The sequence below is a fragment of the Paramisgurnus dabryanus genome, chromosome 20 (assembly GCF_030506205.2).
Source record: "Paramisgurnus dabryanus chromosome 20, PD_genome_1.1, whole genome shotgun sequence".
NCBI lineage: Eukaryota > Metazoa > Chordata > Actinopteri > Cypriniformes > Cobitidae > Paramisgurnus > Paramisgurnus dabryanus.
The window spans coordinates 31,622,224-31,639,326 of NC_133356.1; the positions used below are offsets into that span (position 1 = coordinate 31,622,224).

The 17,103-nt window shown below is 34.4% G+C and overlaps 1 protein-coding gene and 1 long non-coding RNA gene across 3 annotated transcripts in view; one reads left to right on the plus strand and one right to left on the minus strand.

Moving 5' to 3' along the window:
* Positions 1-17,103, plus strand: part of rps6ka2 (ribosomal protein S6 kinase, polypeptide 2) — a 76,318-nt gene that overhangs the window by 17,536 nt on the left and 41,679 nt on the right. The gene's annotated exons all lie outside the window — the stretch shown is intronic.
* On the minus strand, positions 5,011-9,286 carry LOC135730508 (uncharacterized). Its single transcript, XR_010525992.2, has 3 exons — positions 8,942-9,286; positions 7,948-8,116; positions 5,011-6,828 (listed from the first exon to the last, which is right to left on the minus strand). It is a non-coding gene; the product is annotated as an uncharacterized lncRNA (long non-coding RNA).

Genomic DNA, 17,103 nt, shown 5'->3' on the forward strand with positions numbered 1-17,103 from the left:
ACTCCAGGTGCGGTGCAAGTGTTTCTTGCTAGTTTCAGCCCAGCGCAGTTATCAGTTTCACGTCCAGGGCCACCTGGTTTAAATAGCAAATGCACTTGCGGACATCTGTTCACCCATCAGCCTGCTCATCTGAAAACGAGGTGTTCAGGTGCATTGTTGGCAAATATTTTGAGTCAGCTGAAAACAGTTACACAGTTTGTGTTGAAAAGTGGTGGTGACAAAAGATCAGATGAAAAAACATTACAGCAGGATGGGAAAAATATTGAATAACGGTGCATCAAAAATGTGTAGGCCGGTCAACACAAAAATACTCAGCATAAAACCCTCAACAATGTCGACTGCACATATAACAGTCCCTGCAACACCAGCTCAACCGAACAGTGCCAAAGCACCATACTGTAGAAAACAGCAGCATGTTAAGTCAATGATTACAATGAAATTCATAACATGTGAAAAAGAAAACACATCATAAACACACAACGCAACATATGTGACCCTGGACCACAAAACCAGTCGAACACTGCAAAAAATGATTTTCAGGAAAAATTTTCTTTGTATTTTTGTCTTGTTTTCAGGAAAAATATCTAAAAATTCTTAAATTAAGATGCTCTTTCTTGATGAGCAAAATGATCTAAGAAAATAAGTCTAGTTTTTAGACCAAAAATATCAAATGTAAGTGATTTTGTGCATAAAACAAGCAAAAAAATCTGCCAATGGGGTAATAAAAGAAACCTTGAACATTTTTCTTAAACACTAAATTCAAGAAAAATTCAAGAAAAAATTGCTTACCCCATTGGCAGATTTTTTTAGCGTATTTTATGCACAAAATCAGTTAAATTTGATATTTTTGGTTTAAAAACTAGATTTTTGCTCATCAAGAAAAAGCATCTTAATTTAACAATTTTTAGATATTTTTACTGAAAACAAGACAAAAATACTAAGAATTTTTTTCTTGAAAATTTTCTTTGTATTTTTGTCTTGTTTTCAGGAAAAATATCTAAAAATTCTTAAATTAAGATGCTCTTTCTTGATGAGCAAAATGATCTAAGAAAATAAGTCTAGTTTTTAGACCAAAAATATCAAATGTAAGTGATTTTGTGCATAAAACAAGCAAAAAAATCTGCCAATGGGGTAATAAAAGAAACCTTGAACATTTTTCTTAAACACTAAATTCAAGAAAAATTCAAGAAAAAATTGCTTACCCCATTGGCAGATTTTTTTAGCGTATTTTATGCACAAAATCAGTTAAATTTGATATTTTTGGTTTAAAAACTAGATTTTTGCTCATCAAGAAAAAGCATCTTAATTTAACAATTTTTAGATATTTTTACTGAAAACAAGACAAAAATACTAAGAATTTTTTTCTTGAAAATGTGAATTTCTTTCTTAGTATTTTTGTTTTGTTTTCAGTAGAAATATGTAAAAATTCTTAAATCAAGATGTATTTTGATGAGCAAAATGACGTTTTTAGACAAAATCTATGCAATTTAAGTGAATTTGTGCTTAAAAAAAAGCAAAAATATCTGCCAATGGGGTGAGACAATTTTGCTTAAATTAAGCATTTAAGAAAAAATAAATCTTATTTTTAAAGCATTCACTTAGCTAATAACATTTAAAACTCAGTGTATGTTTTGATCATCGTTCTAAATCTGATCTCTAACAAAAGTCCTTTACAACTATGCAATTATTTCAGCTTTTTACCCAAAATTTGGTTTCTTTAAAGAAACCCACCCATATTCGAGAGGTGAAAATAGAGAACAAATGAAGATAGGATGAAACTTTTTTGTTTGAAAGCAGAGGGTCTGTTCTTTCATTTGATATATTTTATGTTTATACATTTAAAGAAAAATAAATTTCTGAAAGGCATTAAACTTTTGGGAAATCATAAAAAAATTATTTTAAAGAAAAAGCTGGCAGGGAAGAGTTAAGAGAATTTGTACAACCCTTCGGAATCATTTGCAAACTTTTTTTTGTTTTGTTTGTTTCTGTATTTACAAAAGTGGATTCAGACACTCCCTAAGTGCACCTGTGCCATGGGCTTCTCAGAGCATTGTTAAAATAGGGCACTCTGTCCCTAATGTCATTTCAAACCCATAACACTTTCTTCTATTCTTGACCAGGGTTTATTTACCTCAATCATTGTTATTTAAACTGCATATAAATAGAGTTTAAAGTCATATTCTTAATCAATTTTGGTATCATTGTTTTGATGTATACTGTTTGATTGATACAGCGGTCATACAGTTATATTGTAGACAGTCTGTCTCAGCTCACTATCACTCACAATTACTTAATGGTTGCTTGTAAGCATTTGATCATATAATAATTGTCAAGACTTCTACTTGTAATAACAGATCCAGAGTCACACGTAAAACTATAATTGTTGTAATATGGATGGTGTAATCGATCTCCTCCACCCCTCATTTAAACTCTCTCTAATGGAGCCTTTGGTTTTCTTGATCACATCACTTATCTTTATATCAGTCTGGGTCAATAAAAGCCTCATTTGAAGATCACATGGGGAACAAATCTGAGTATTGATCTTTTGATAGCGGTGATCGCTATAATGAGCATTCAGAGCTGTGAATCGCACATTGAACAGCAGTAGAAAATAATCAGTATCATTGTTAGGAAATACAATAGTGGTTAGACATTAATATGGATTAAGGGAAAATAAGTGGTTTTACATTGTGTTGGTCATTGAGCAGCACAGTTTGGCTCTGGCTGTTGTATGTGGAGCTTTGTAACAGATACAGTACCTCTGTCTGCTGTGTTTTTTTAACACAAAAACAGGATCAGATCACATATACAAATAAAAAGTTGTATATATTTTTAATAAAGCTTTTAGTTACATTTATATTTCCATATTCATTTCATATTATTTATTTTTATTGCATTGTGGCATTATTTTCATGAAAGTTAAAGGAATAGATCACCTAAAAATGAAATTTTGAGCAGTTTTGTCATTAGGAAAAATAATATACATTTGTCATTTCCTTTGATTTTAGGGTAAAAGACGATACTTTGTGCATGGCCGTAGCCAGAGTGTGAAAGTTAGTGATGTCCAGGGTGGGGTGCTGTGCATTAAAATAGACTTTTTTAAGTACACATAAAGTGTACTATTTTGCACACTTATTTTGTAGCTGATATACATATACCACCAAATTTGTCTTTAGTAATTCTTAACATTAAGCTAAGAACAAATGTACACAAGTGTTTTATTTTGAGACACCATTTATTTCAAAATACTTTAAACTCTATTTAAATATGATACTTTTTCAGGTGGACTGAAGAAAAACTTTAATTTTAATTAGTATTTTTGTAGCATAACTTTAAAACTTTACGTAACTTACAAATGTACTTGCTATATTTAAGTGTAGTTTTTGTACATTCAAGTATACTTTAGTTTTACCTGGGATCTAATGTAGTCTTTTTTAACCTTTTTGCCTTATCAGTGTTAACGTGTTTTTGCTATTTTGATTCTGATGCATAATTTAATTTTTTTTAAGTCCATATCACATTGTTTAAATAGCAAATTATCTTATTCAATATTATATTAAATATAATATTAAATCTTAATGCTTATGTTCTGTTGAGATTAGCTTTATTGTTTTACGCTTGGGTATTCTTACCGAATGTAGTATCATGTCAGCAATAACCTTCCCGTGCTGAATGCTGTGCCTTATTCGATAACTCTCAGTTTAGGTGCTGGTCACCAGAGGCGTCATGCCCATTCAAACTGAGGGGGCAGTTGCCCCCTTGGTTTTTTGAGCCTCAAAATCAAAGAAGAGCCCATTAATCTGTTATTTGTCTTTTAATCTGTTTACTATGCACAATATTATTAATTCTGTGGTGCATCCTTGTCACTTTTCGGAGATTTTCGCAGTTTTGATCGTGTTACATTATTTCTGGCGGCAGGCGCGGCGCATTCAGCGCAGTCGCTGACGTCATCAACGTCTGAGCGCGCTCACGAGCTCTTTACTGCTTCTGCTGCATTTTGCTATCTGAGGAATTAAAACGTGTTAGAAACGCTCACAACATTTCCAAACCCCAGTACGGTAATGTGCAGTTAACCTCCTCTGTGTAGAAAATGTATGGTTTAAAATGTGACCGTCTCAACGTTATATTAGTAGAGATTTCTAGATTCATCTTCTTGGTACAACGCTAAAGTTCGCCAGAGTTCACGGGGACGCGGAATCAAACATGCTCATATATGAGGTAAAGTTGAATGCAAAAATCCGTTCCTCTAATAATTTTTATCTAAACATTTTTTGAATCATATTTGAACATTAAACTCAATCACGTGGCTATAGCTTATGTAATTTTTCGTTGTTTATAAACTTTATGGATTTAAAATTACATTAATTTTATAGGATTATGCAGTTGTTGTGCAAAATGCATTGACACAATTAAACAAGTCATTAAACAAAACGTAAATAAACAAAACATGCCGTTCCAGATGTAAATATGATGCCAATATGTCATTATTCTGATTGAATAGTATTTGATATTAAAGTTAGTCAACACTATAATATTCAATTTCAATTCAATTCAATTCAATTTTATTTATATAGCGCTTTTCACAATTTGGTAATTGTATCAAAGCAGCTTTACATAATAGATGTAGTGAAAAGCACAGAAAATCGACAGATACACTGTAAAACTTTTCACTGTAAATTTACAGTAAAATACTGGCAGCTGGGTTGCCAGCCGTTTACTGTATTTTTACAGAACCACTACTGTAAACAACATTTACAGTCTTGCACTGTAATTGTCAGATACAGTATAACGCTGTAATTTATTTATTTTTACAGTATACACTGTAAAACTTTACACTGTAAATTTACATACAGGCAGCTATATTGCCAGCAAATTACTGTATTTTTACAGAACTATAACCCATTCTGTATTTTACTGATATGCCACTTTTAAATTGGGAATTTATATTATATGTGTAACAGTAACAATAATCTCAAATGGAAATTAAATACATAATACACAAATACAAAATTCTTAGAATATAAAACTTTATTTTTTAAAAGCAAAGGCCATAAAATTTACATAAACATGTTTGCTGAAATGTCAGCTGTATGCATTACAATTAATAAACAGTTGACAGAACAGTTATGAATTATCAGAACATTAACAATCAAGTGGTCTTGTTAACTTTCAAAGAATGGAAATGTTTCAAAATATTTTAAATGATGCAAAAAAAGAAAGTCAGGAGGGAAAATACATTAAAGGATTACTCTACTTTCTTAATAAAAAATCCGGATAATTTACTCACCCACGTGTCATCCAAAATGTTGATGTCTTTTTTTGTTCAGTCAATAAGAAATTAAGTTTTTTAGGGAAAACACTCCATGCTTTTTCTCAATTTTAAAGACTTTATTGGACCTCAATAGTTTACAGATTAAATGCAGTTTAAAATTAGCTGTTTTGATGCAGCTTTAAAGGGCTCTAAACGATCCCAACCAAGGCATAAGGATCTTATCTAGCAAACCATCATAATTTTTATTGAGAAAAATAAAAAATAAGTACTATAAATCCATAACTTCCCATCTTGCACTAGCCTTGTGTCCCACCAGCGCAATCTAACGTAATGCTTAAGCATGTTGAAAAGTCACACGTGATGCATGCAAAACGACCGCCCCAGTGTTTACAAGCGTGGAGAAAGAGGAACGTTCAGACGTTATTGTATGTGGAATGATAACAATTAATGTCTTTATGTCAGTTTGTTGTTTAAAATGGTCTGCAAGTGTGTGTTTCACATTTATGATGCGTGACCTTTCGACATGCCTATGCATTACATGACGTCACGTTGGCGCATCACACGGCTAGTGCAAGTTGTGGATTAAAAGTGCATTTTTTTTTTTTTTTGCCGAAAGTTATGATTTTAGCTGGTTAAGACCCTTATGCATCAGTTTGGATAGTTTAGAGTAGGGCTGCACGATAAATCACATGCGATAGAAGCTTTTACTAGACAGAGACGTAGTTCACTGACAAGCAGGGCCATATCGCATACATATTATTAATGCAAATTTTGCCCTGATTGTCAGTGATCTATGGCTTTGTGTAGTACATGCTGCTCCATCTAAAAGCAGGTGATAGCGATTTACTAATCAAGGAACCGGCTTTACTGACAAGATGCGCAATGACAATCACATGCTATTTATCATGCAGCCCTAGTTTAGAGCCCTTTGAAGCTGTATGCACCCTTTTAAACTGCATTTAAACTGTAAACTGTTGAGGTCCATTAAAGTCCACTATATGGAGAAACATTCTGGAATGTGTTACTCAAAAAAACAAACAAACAAAAAAATTAATTTCTTTTTGACTGAACAAAGAAACACATAAACGTTTTGGATGACTTAGGGGTAAGTAAATTATCAGGATTTTTTATTAAAGGAGTAGTCCACTTTAAAGATGGGGCCCATTGACTTACTTTTTTCCTACTATGAAAATCAATGGACCCCATATTTAAAGTGGACTACTCCTTTAAGAAAGTGGACTAATCCTTTACTGTATTTTCCCTCCTGACTTTCTTTTTTTGCATCATTTTAAAAGTGGATTAATTCTTTAACATAAGCATATTGGATGAAATGCCAGCTGTACGTTTGTATTTCAATTAACAGCACATCATTAACAATGTAGGAAACTTTATTTCCTTTTAATTCAACTACACTGGATAGTGGAAGTGTCTAAACAAAATTGCATTTAAAGTCTGTAAGTTTTCTAAGAAGAGTGGAAACCTGTGGATTCACTGTAGTGTTCTTTTTCCCTTTCTTCATCTTTGATCCACGTTCCAGGTTGATGTAGAGAAATCATCTGCAAGGCAGAAAACAAACAAGAACAATTATTATTATGTTGATAAAAAAAATTTAATAAGTCTTCTTATTTTACACAGTAATTAAAAAACAACAAATAAATCTGTATTAATAATTGTGCAATTTAATTGAATTATTTGGTTTAAACAGAAGTAATGGAGGAAGTTCAATGTTCTGTTAAAAACAACAAATCACTGGTCAAAATGGAAATGTGACATTGCAAGCATAAAGATGACATTGTTTTGTAAAGGTGTAAATCAAGTTGCAGGCATAAGAAAAAAGTTTGGCAACATTGAACTTTTAATCTTAAGCGTAATTCATGTCTTGTAAAACTTCATATTTAGGCGAAATAAATATAAACTGTATTCATCTGACCTCAGTTTTTCTGCATTTACACGTTTGGCATGGATTTTTGGGCTGAAATACTGCAAAAAGCATTGCAAGTGTGCAAACAGTGGCATTCTTTCAAAAATACAGTTTTATGAACAGTAAACACAAATGAATCACACAGAATCTGTCTTCGTGTGTAAAATAAACCAGTTTTTATAAAACAATTTCCTGAAATAACTCAATATCTACTGGGCTACCGGATACTGAGACAACTACTGCCGTTATTCAACCAATCATAAAAGAGAAAACAACGAGTCATTAAAAGCCTCATTTGATAGCCACGCCTTTCCACACGCGCTAGCAAGCTCAAATGAGTGAGAGAATTATGACAAAACTGTTAATGTCAGGTTATTTCAGGAAATAGTTTTACCCTCTGTTAGGGTGGCCATTTGTGCCAGTTCCGCCGGACACGTCCCTCTGTATGCAACAAGTCATTTAAACATTTAAAAGTGGTTTATTTTACACACCGAGACAGATTCTGCGCAATTAATTTGTATTTGTTGTTCATAAAATTGTGTTTGCAAACTTGCAATGCTTTTGGCAGTATTTCAGCATAAAAACCATGCCAAAAGTGTAAGCGGAGAAAAACTGAGGTCAGATGAATACAGTTCATACTTACTTATTTATTGTAAATATGAAGTTTCAGTTTTACGCTTTGCATCTTGATGCAGACCTTCACAATATGTAAAAAAAAAAATTTTAACAAATGAATGGGAAATGTGTATCTAACCTCTGAACAAACCCAAGGGTGCATGCCACCGCTTCCAGATCCTGGAGGTTAAAATTGTAGAATGAGGCAATCAGCGTTGCAAGACCAGAGACAAAGTTGCGCTGCTCTCCTTCACACACAACCTGACCGTCCATGCTCAACATCCAGCGCTGGTTGCTTAGAGACGGACCTGAAATCAACCAAAACAAAAAAGGAAAATATTTAAAATAAAATTTGTTTCTGTTTTTGTGATGTTATTTAGCCATTTACAAATATAACTATTAAACATAACTTGAGCTCAACCGATGCAAATACAGATATTAGGTTAAAATGTCTATATTACAGGACAATACAAATACTACAGTATATTGTACTGGTACTGTATACAGTACCAGGCCAAAGTTTGGACATGGGAAGTAAGTTCAAACTTTTGAGTGGTACTGTATATAGAAGTATATTACATACATATACTATAAATCACCAAATTTGAGTGATAATTGCAAAAATATGTTAATCAAACACTTTTAAAAGACGTGACAACGAAGTAATGGAGGTGGGGGTTACAATTTAACTAAACTTTAATATCTGAGATAAGTCTGACATCATTTCACTTATAATAACAACTTTAAAATACAAATAAAACTATATTTGTGACGAATGTAGGCTACAACCACAACGTTTTCATATCAAAGTAACTTAACTTGGTGTATATTTGAGAACAAGGTGTAATGTTTAGTTTTTTAAGTGTATTACAAGCTAAGCTAACTTAAGCTAAATCACAACGCACCGACAGACAGCAACATTGTGTTGTTTTAGGGCAATTCACATTATCATGTTTAGTCGTCGAAAACGAAAGAATTAACAGACAGATAAGTTACAAAAACATCTTTATCAACGTGTCGTTTAAGAATTTAGCAAGTAAGCGTAACTGGAGTGACAACAACGCAGCTCCTAAAAATAGCCCACTCGTGCAAACCGTTCAGAAATGCAATCGAATAAAACAACAGTGTCTTACCGTGTCAATGATGCACATTCAGTCAATCTTTGTTTATCTTCATCACAGACACATTGTATTCTCCCCATCTTCTTGCTGCATAATCCTCTCATTTCTGCCGCGTCGTCGTGCAACTTTTAATTGTTCCGTGTACATTTTCACATCACAGGCAGCTATAGATTAAAAGTTGAACGCGTTGTCTTCATATCGTCGTTGTTTATATGAATAACCAATCCTAACAAATAAAGGGCGTCCGAACTTCCGAAGCACTAGCTCTGCTTACATTCAAATATTGAGCGCGAAGGAAATCAATCCCACAATGCAATGCTTTTACAGTATTATTCTGTATTATGAATTTTGCATGCTGAAAACAGGACAATTCTGTACATTTACAGACATTCTGTAAATATTTTGTAAATATACAGTCTAACACTGTTTTTTGAAAATACAGTACAATACTGTTAGAAATTCGCTGTAAATTTACAGAAAAGTTTTACAGTGTAGCGTAACATTATACACGATAGCACAAGCAGCTAAATTTGCTGCGGCTATAAATCAACATTATAAGCAAACGTATTACTAATGTAACGTATAGAAGTTAAGCCCAAAAAGGCTGCCTTCCCGGGTTGAAAAACCCCCTAGGAGAAAAAAACCCAGGAATTTTAGCCGGGGAAGTAAAAAAAGTCCTAGGAGGAAAAAACCCTTGGGAGATATATATATATATACACATTGAAACGGAAGGAGATTAAGCGGAGATTAAGCGGGTTCTGCCGGTGGTCTTTGGACAGGCATCAGCTGAACATCACGTTGAAGAACAGCCAGTAGATCAGAGGTGTGCCGACTTTCACATTTACCGGAACTGGATCTGGATCTGTTTGTCTTATTGTCCTCGGGATTGAGGACGAGACAGGGAGAGAGAAACAAAATCTTATTAGCGTAGGGGCCGTTCACATAAAAAGCAAGTGTCACACAGTAATGTGGTTTTAGTCAGCTCGGTTCCGGGCAGGCTAACTATTGCTGGTTAAGTGTATTACATATAGTTGATGATTTTAGAAACAGAAACAGAACTCGTTTGACTAAGGCCAGAGGCCCCACTGCCGTCGTTAATACTAACGTACAGTGGCAAGCGGTTCTGTATGACATACTATTTTTAAGGCCATGGGAAAAGGCCAAAAATTGCAAACCGACCATATTTGGCAATTAAGACTCAATCGACAACCAATGCAAAGTTTCAGCATATTACTAAAGAGTATTAATGACATTTACCATGTTTTGGAATGTTGACGAAAAAAGGTTTTAGTTTATTCATTAATTTTTTTATTTATTAGGTTGTACAAGCTAGCTATTGGGAGATAAGTACTATTGCTAAAACAAACTATGCGAATGCCTTGTTAAAGAGAAAAGTTTTAAGTCTAGATTTAAAGTTATCTACTGTCTCTGATTTTCGGACGTCGGTTGGTAAATCATTCCATAGCTTAGGGGCTAAGTAGGAAAAGGATCTGCCACCTTTAGACACTTTTGATATTTTAGGGATTATTAAGAGGCCAGAATTTTGTGACCGCAATGCACGTGATGGATTGTATTCTGATAATAATTCTCTAAGATATGAGGGTGCTAGGCCATTTAAGGCTTTGTAGGTGATTAGTAATATTTTAAATTGTATACGATATTTAACTGGTAGCCAGTGTAAAGATGCCAGAGTTGGGCTTATGTGGTCATACTTCTTAGATCGAGTAAGAACTCTCGCAGAAGCGTTTTGAACTAGCTGAAGCTTGTTTACCTGATTTACATGGCATCCTCCGAGTAGCGAGTTACAATAGTCTATTCTAGAGGTCTTAAAAGCGTGGATAAGCTTCTCTGCATCTGATGCAGACAACATATGGGTTATTTTTGAGATATTTCTAAGGTGGAAGAATGCTGTGCGGCAGACATTGGAGATATGGCTGTCGAAGGATAAATTTCTGTCGAACATCACACCTAAATTCTTAACCGTGGAGTTTGGCACCACAGTGCAGCCATCTATGGGCAACTTGTAGTCTGTCATATTATATTTGTAGCGATTCGGTTCGATAACAAGTATCTCTGTCTTATTGGAGTTTAGCATAAGAAAGTTATGTGCCATCCAGTCACTAATATCGCTGATGCAGTCTGATAGCTTAGACAAATTGTGTGTTTCGCTAGGATGTGAGGAGATGTAAAGCTGTGTGTCATCTGCGTAGCAGTGAAACTGTATGTTATGATTCCTGATAATATCTCCTAGAGGTAACAAATATAACGAGAACAGGATAGGACCTAAAACTGATCCCTGCGGTACGCCGTATTTAACCTGGGAGTGATGTGACTACTCCTCATTTACATAAACAAAGTGATAGCGATTGGTTAGATAAGATCTGAACAGGCTAGCGCTTGACCACTGATGCCAACATAGTTTTCTAGCCTATTAAGTAAGATTGTGTGATCTATTGTGTCAAAGGCTGCACTAAGGTCTAATAATATAAGGAGTGATATTTCGCCACGATCGGATGTTAGGAGAAGGTCATTTGTAACTCTAAGCAGCGCTGTCTCTGTGCTATGGTGGGGCCTGAATCCTGATTGGAACTTTTCATATGTACTATTATTTGCTAAGAATGTACGTAGCTGGCTTGCCACTACTTTTTCTAATATTTTGGAAAGAAAAGGGAGATTTGAGATTGGTCTAAAGTTATTTATCTCCCTAGATCTCCCTAATATTTCGTTTGATGTCCGTGTTGATGGGAGAAACGAAAAGCTTTGAATCAATTGAATTAATTAATTCGAAATTGATTCAGTTTTTCAAAGCAGTTCGACGCTGGCGACCCCTGCTGGTCAAAAGAGTGTAAAAGCAGATATGTCCAAACATTTTCACTTTTTTTACAAAATAATAGGAAGATTTGTATTAAAATATGTTAAAAAAAATATTTAAATTAATTAAGACATAGTTAAAAGTGTATTATGTGTTTTTAGTTTTATTTGGGGCAAACAAATCATTAAAACTAACTACCCTTTTAATTATGCACATTTTTGTCATTAAATCTGTTTATAAACAAAAAGTAGTCAAAATGGCAGTGTTATTAGTCAGAAGGATAAATGTTTTATGAACTTGCATAATAAAACTGACCCGAGTTCACCTAAACATATTAGACACTGGTCATTTGTGATCAACTCCCCCTAGTGGTAAACCATCGGATTTTCGAAACTGTTATGACGTAATGAATCCTCGTTTGCTAAAATCACGTGACTTCGGCCAGTTTGATACACACTCCGAACCACTGCTTCGAAACAAAAGATTCGTAAATGTTACTTTCGAAGCCTCATGAAGCAGTGCTTCGAAAACGACCATCACTATGTATGCACACATTTCTGTAAGCTGTAAACACTGTGCCCCCTTAAAAAAAATTGGTTCATGACGCCCCTGCTGGTCACCAGTGTTGCCAGATATTAGTACAAGGTAAAATAGTAGGCCATAAAGAACAAAAGAAAGTTCTAACCTTGTCTTTCAGAATTAATTTACAAATATCACTAACCTACACTTAATCAACACTATAAATATCCCAAAGTGTCACATTAATTACTTAAACACTACATCTAAAGAAGATTTTTAACAATGGGATTTGACAACACTCTGAATTCTGCACCTGCGTCCTTGTGGCAGGAGTCAATTTTAATCGTTTACACTAAATTATACAGTTAACGGTCCAAACTTAATTATATACGTAAATAAAAATATAATCGTTTTGAAAAACTAATTTGTCATTCAGAGAACTTAAAATTGAATTTTTTTATATGAAATATGTACTGAGGTAATGAAGGTAATTACATGCTGTGATGTTCATACAGTAAGTGAGAGGTTTACAGTAAATCTATAAAGGGAACACTGGCCAAAAATAACTTTGTTGCTGTGGTGTCTGATGCAGTCTGACTCTGCAGTCTGATCTAAAGTTTGGCATAATATTGAGATTTAAAGATGTGACATAATGTAAAATGAAAGATTGTGTTCTGCATTTTTTACACTTAAGTATGTCTTTTGATTTTATATGACTTTTATCTTTATTGCTACAAGCACCCCGCCGACGGGGGGGACAAACGGGTCTGTTGTCCCGGGCCCAGGGTGAGGGGACACAGAACTGGAACCTATTTCATGATTCCCATTTACATTTTAATTTTACTATTTATTAATTGTAGCGAGCGCTCCGCGTGCCTCCCTCCTCCCTCTCTCGTTGCGTGCACATAACAATGAAAAGTATTTTTACTCCGCGTTCCTTCGTGTACTTTCTTTTTCGCGTAAACGTCAACAGTCACGGATGTCACTGCAGAGAAGACGGCTGATCAAATTCATCATGAGTGACTTAACAAAAGGTTAGCATTACCACACGTGAGTCTGTGTCCGAGCTCTCTCCTGATGCAGTATGCCTGTGCACGTGTTCTGTAGTAACAGCAACCGTGTATTCTCTCATATTTATGAATTTGCATCAAACTGTCTGCGCTATACGCGATACACAATAAAACTACCTCTTGTATTTAAACTCATAATGCAACAACACTGATGAGCAGAGTACAGCCTTAATGTAAATGTATGATTATTGGTATATCTGTGTTCTTCCAGTCATGTCGGGTATTTTAATAATCAATAAAGTATATTTATTTTAATGCAATGCTTATAAACATAGCTTTTAGCACTATAGAATACAATAACTTCATATTTATGGTGTCTCAAAATAGCACAGTGAAGTACACTTAGATAATCTTAAGAACATCTTAAGAAGTACTAAATAAATTTTTTTTTGTATATTAAGTACAAAATTAGTGAGCGAAAATAAAGCACTTTAAGTATACTCTGGAAGTGTACTACTTTTTCACCAAAGTTTGCATTACCCTGCACCTGGGTCCCATTCTTGTGTGAGAATCATGACATCTTGCACTGACATATCTTAACATACATCAGTGCTTTTGTTTTGTGTCAAGATCAACACCAATATTGTTTATTTGTAAGGTATGTTTATAAAAACTAAGGCCTAATCCTGGATTAATCTAAACCCTGTCTGAGTAAACTGCCTCAAAGTTTAGTAATTCAAAATGTTGATGGGCCACAGTAGAATGATTTTCACAGAGATGATTGCTGCCCACCCTAAACCGCAAAAAAATAAACATAATTTAAAATATGTTTTCAAAATATACAACAATGACCAAAAAATGTGCTGAAATTGACCATTTTATTTTGTATTGAAATATATTTGAAAGCATTTATGTTCATATTGCATTGGAAGAAAAACTTGTATGTAAACAAAACAGGTTTGAAAAGATAAAAATTAAATATATTTTCAACTAACATATAAATATAGTTATAAAAATATATTTTTTATTTTATACATACTTTTAGAGGCAGTTTCCCGAACAGGGTTTAGGTTAATTTATCATGAATTCTGTTTAATTAAACCTAAAAAATAAGGCTACTAACCAAAAGCACTACTTTTTTGTATCATGTAATGTGTTTTTTTTTTATTAAAATGTTGAGTTTTAGAAAAAAAATTTATCAAAAATTTTCTTTGGGGGGGCCATGAAGGAATGCACCGTACACAAAGGGGGCCACACGCTGAAAAAGTTTGGGAACCACTGATTTAGATGACATTTTGAGCTAAAACTTCACATACATACTCTGGGGACACCAAATATTTTTTTGACATCTTTAAAAAGTCTTGTGAAATGTCCCATTTAAGAAGATCTTACAAACATACCTTACAAAAACACAACATGTGTGCATCTTGACACAAAAAAGTAATTGATATATGTTAAAATTAGTCAGGACAGTGTTTTTAAATTAAAGCAGCTCAAACATGCATTTTAGTCTGGGACTACGATAAGCCCTGTCCGTGAAACTGCCCCATACAGTTTATACTTAAATTTTATACAAACCTTTATATTTTGGCCAGGAAAATGTATATCGTCGCTGTCCGATGAAAACCACGTATGTCCATTTTGCCGTTTTTGACATTTTTCGACTTATTGAATGTCCAGGTTCATTTCCGTATACAGAATGCTTCACATATCTAAATGGCCAATGAAAAGTTGTGAAATCATGTCATCTGATTTTGTCGTATATCCATTTGGTGTCAAAGCTGTCAATCATGCCACGTATCTCCCGCCCTGTGGAAGCATCTCGCCGGTCTCGTGAAGTTGAAGCTCAGCACTGGATAGCCGAATAAACATAGCCTGTTGAGACAATAACTTTCCTTCATCGAGGTAAACGTTTCCCCCCTTACGCCAGACGTACATCTAGGAGTGACAAAATTACGGTAGGACTGTGCAAACAAAGTATCTGTCTAGCATTACCATGTCAGTGTATTGATTCATTGTCCATTCATAGTTTGCAAGAGACATTTAATAAATGTATAATTAATATTAAATAAACTAAGCGTATTTAATAAACTAAGACGTAGGCTATTTAATAAACTGAGCGTATTCATCTGTCAATATAAAACGCGACTTGGCCATTCTAAGTAACGATCGGAAGAACACGTATCGACCACCGTTACTGTAAAATATGCACGTATGTCCATTTAAACTCAATTTTGGTCAAATGTGGATTATATTGTTAAACTGGCTAGAATATGGTTACATGTAAAGATGCCGTAAGTATGACAATGGTCCGTGTACGTTTTGATAGTTTGTTTTTTCGTTTAAATCAAAAAACAAAATAACAAGAAACCACATGTTTTTCGTTTGTCGTTTCAAACTAAAAAATTCTGCACATGAAGGTTTCGCGTGAACATGAAAGTTTTGCGTGAGCACATGAAAGTTTCAGGTGAGCACATGAAACTAAACTTTAGATTTTTTTTACTCCATTGTCACCTTAGGGGCTCGGTACACTTTAATATATGAAAGTTAAAACTAAACATAAAATAAAATATATTTAATTCAGCTTTACTTTCTACAAAATGTATTTCATATATACTTAAAAAATATATATTTTTGGCCAAAGATTTTATTTTTGCTGTATGGGACTACCTAGCAGCACTTCAAAAAATGCTAAGAACTAAACAAATAGTAAATAGTAATGCTGTGGCAACCACTCAGAACACCATAGCAACCGCACCACAGTGCTCAAAAACTCACTTAAAACACTTAGCAACCACATAGCAACACATTGGCTGCAAGTGTTGCACAATCAAGCATCACTGTCTCACCACAGTCAGTCCTTAATAATAATATATAGTGCGTGCTATCAAGCATTTTGCTTTTCATTTAGACGATGTTTACACATATACAGAAATTCCTGCATGATGTGTTGCTTGAGTTTAGTTCGGTTGCCTATGTTTCAGAAACTCAAGGGAGCTCCAGCACGCTGCGTAAAGGGAGTTGAGATATCTGTGCGCTCTGTTGAGAACAGACTTACTGTATCTGGAGCAGACTTTTCTTGAGACATTGATTAATGTAACTCATTGGGCACGCTCATTCGCTCAGCTAAATAACCCATTTTATTCAGCCATCCAGACTTTTATTGCTTATGTCAGTCTTCATTGCTAACATTGTTCAGTCTCTACTCTGGTTGTATAGAGATGGATTGGCTTATTAATTACAGGTGAACCTGTGTGTTTCATTGTAGATCATACAGGCCATTTTACATTAGGATAACAAGATTATGTAAATCTATAAGATAAATTGTTGAAATCACTTTACCTCCAATGCAACGGCGGCTGGTGCTAAATAGTTTTTTGGGGGAGGGGCATAACATATTTTTTGACAGATGTTTAGTTAGACATTGAAGGAGATTGCCAAGAATAATGTGGCATTCACACAGTTGAATACATGTTAAGTCAATGCAAAGACGCAAATAGGCAGACATGTGAATGCCGTGGAACGTGCAGACAGCTGTGGGAAATGCGTGAGTTGAAAAATCTGAATTTGGTGGATATTCGTGCCGCATTAACCTAGTAGTGATGTGATTACAGGGAGCGAGCGGAGTCGCTGAAGCCCCTCCCATGAGGCAAATTTACGTCATGTCTCGAATGATTAGAATTTCACGTGCGTCTTTCACATGCGAGTAAACTTAAAATGTTCAAGCATTCATGTTCAACTTTTTGCCGCCTCACCCACGGCTGGTGTGAACGTGCAGTAAGTCTGCGTCATTTAGTGAAAATTGCTCTCCTATTTTTCAGTCCTGGATTTAG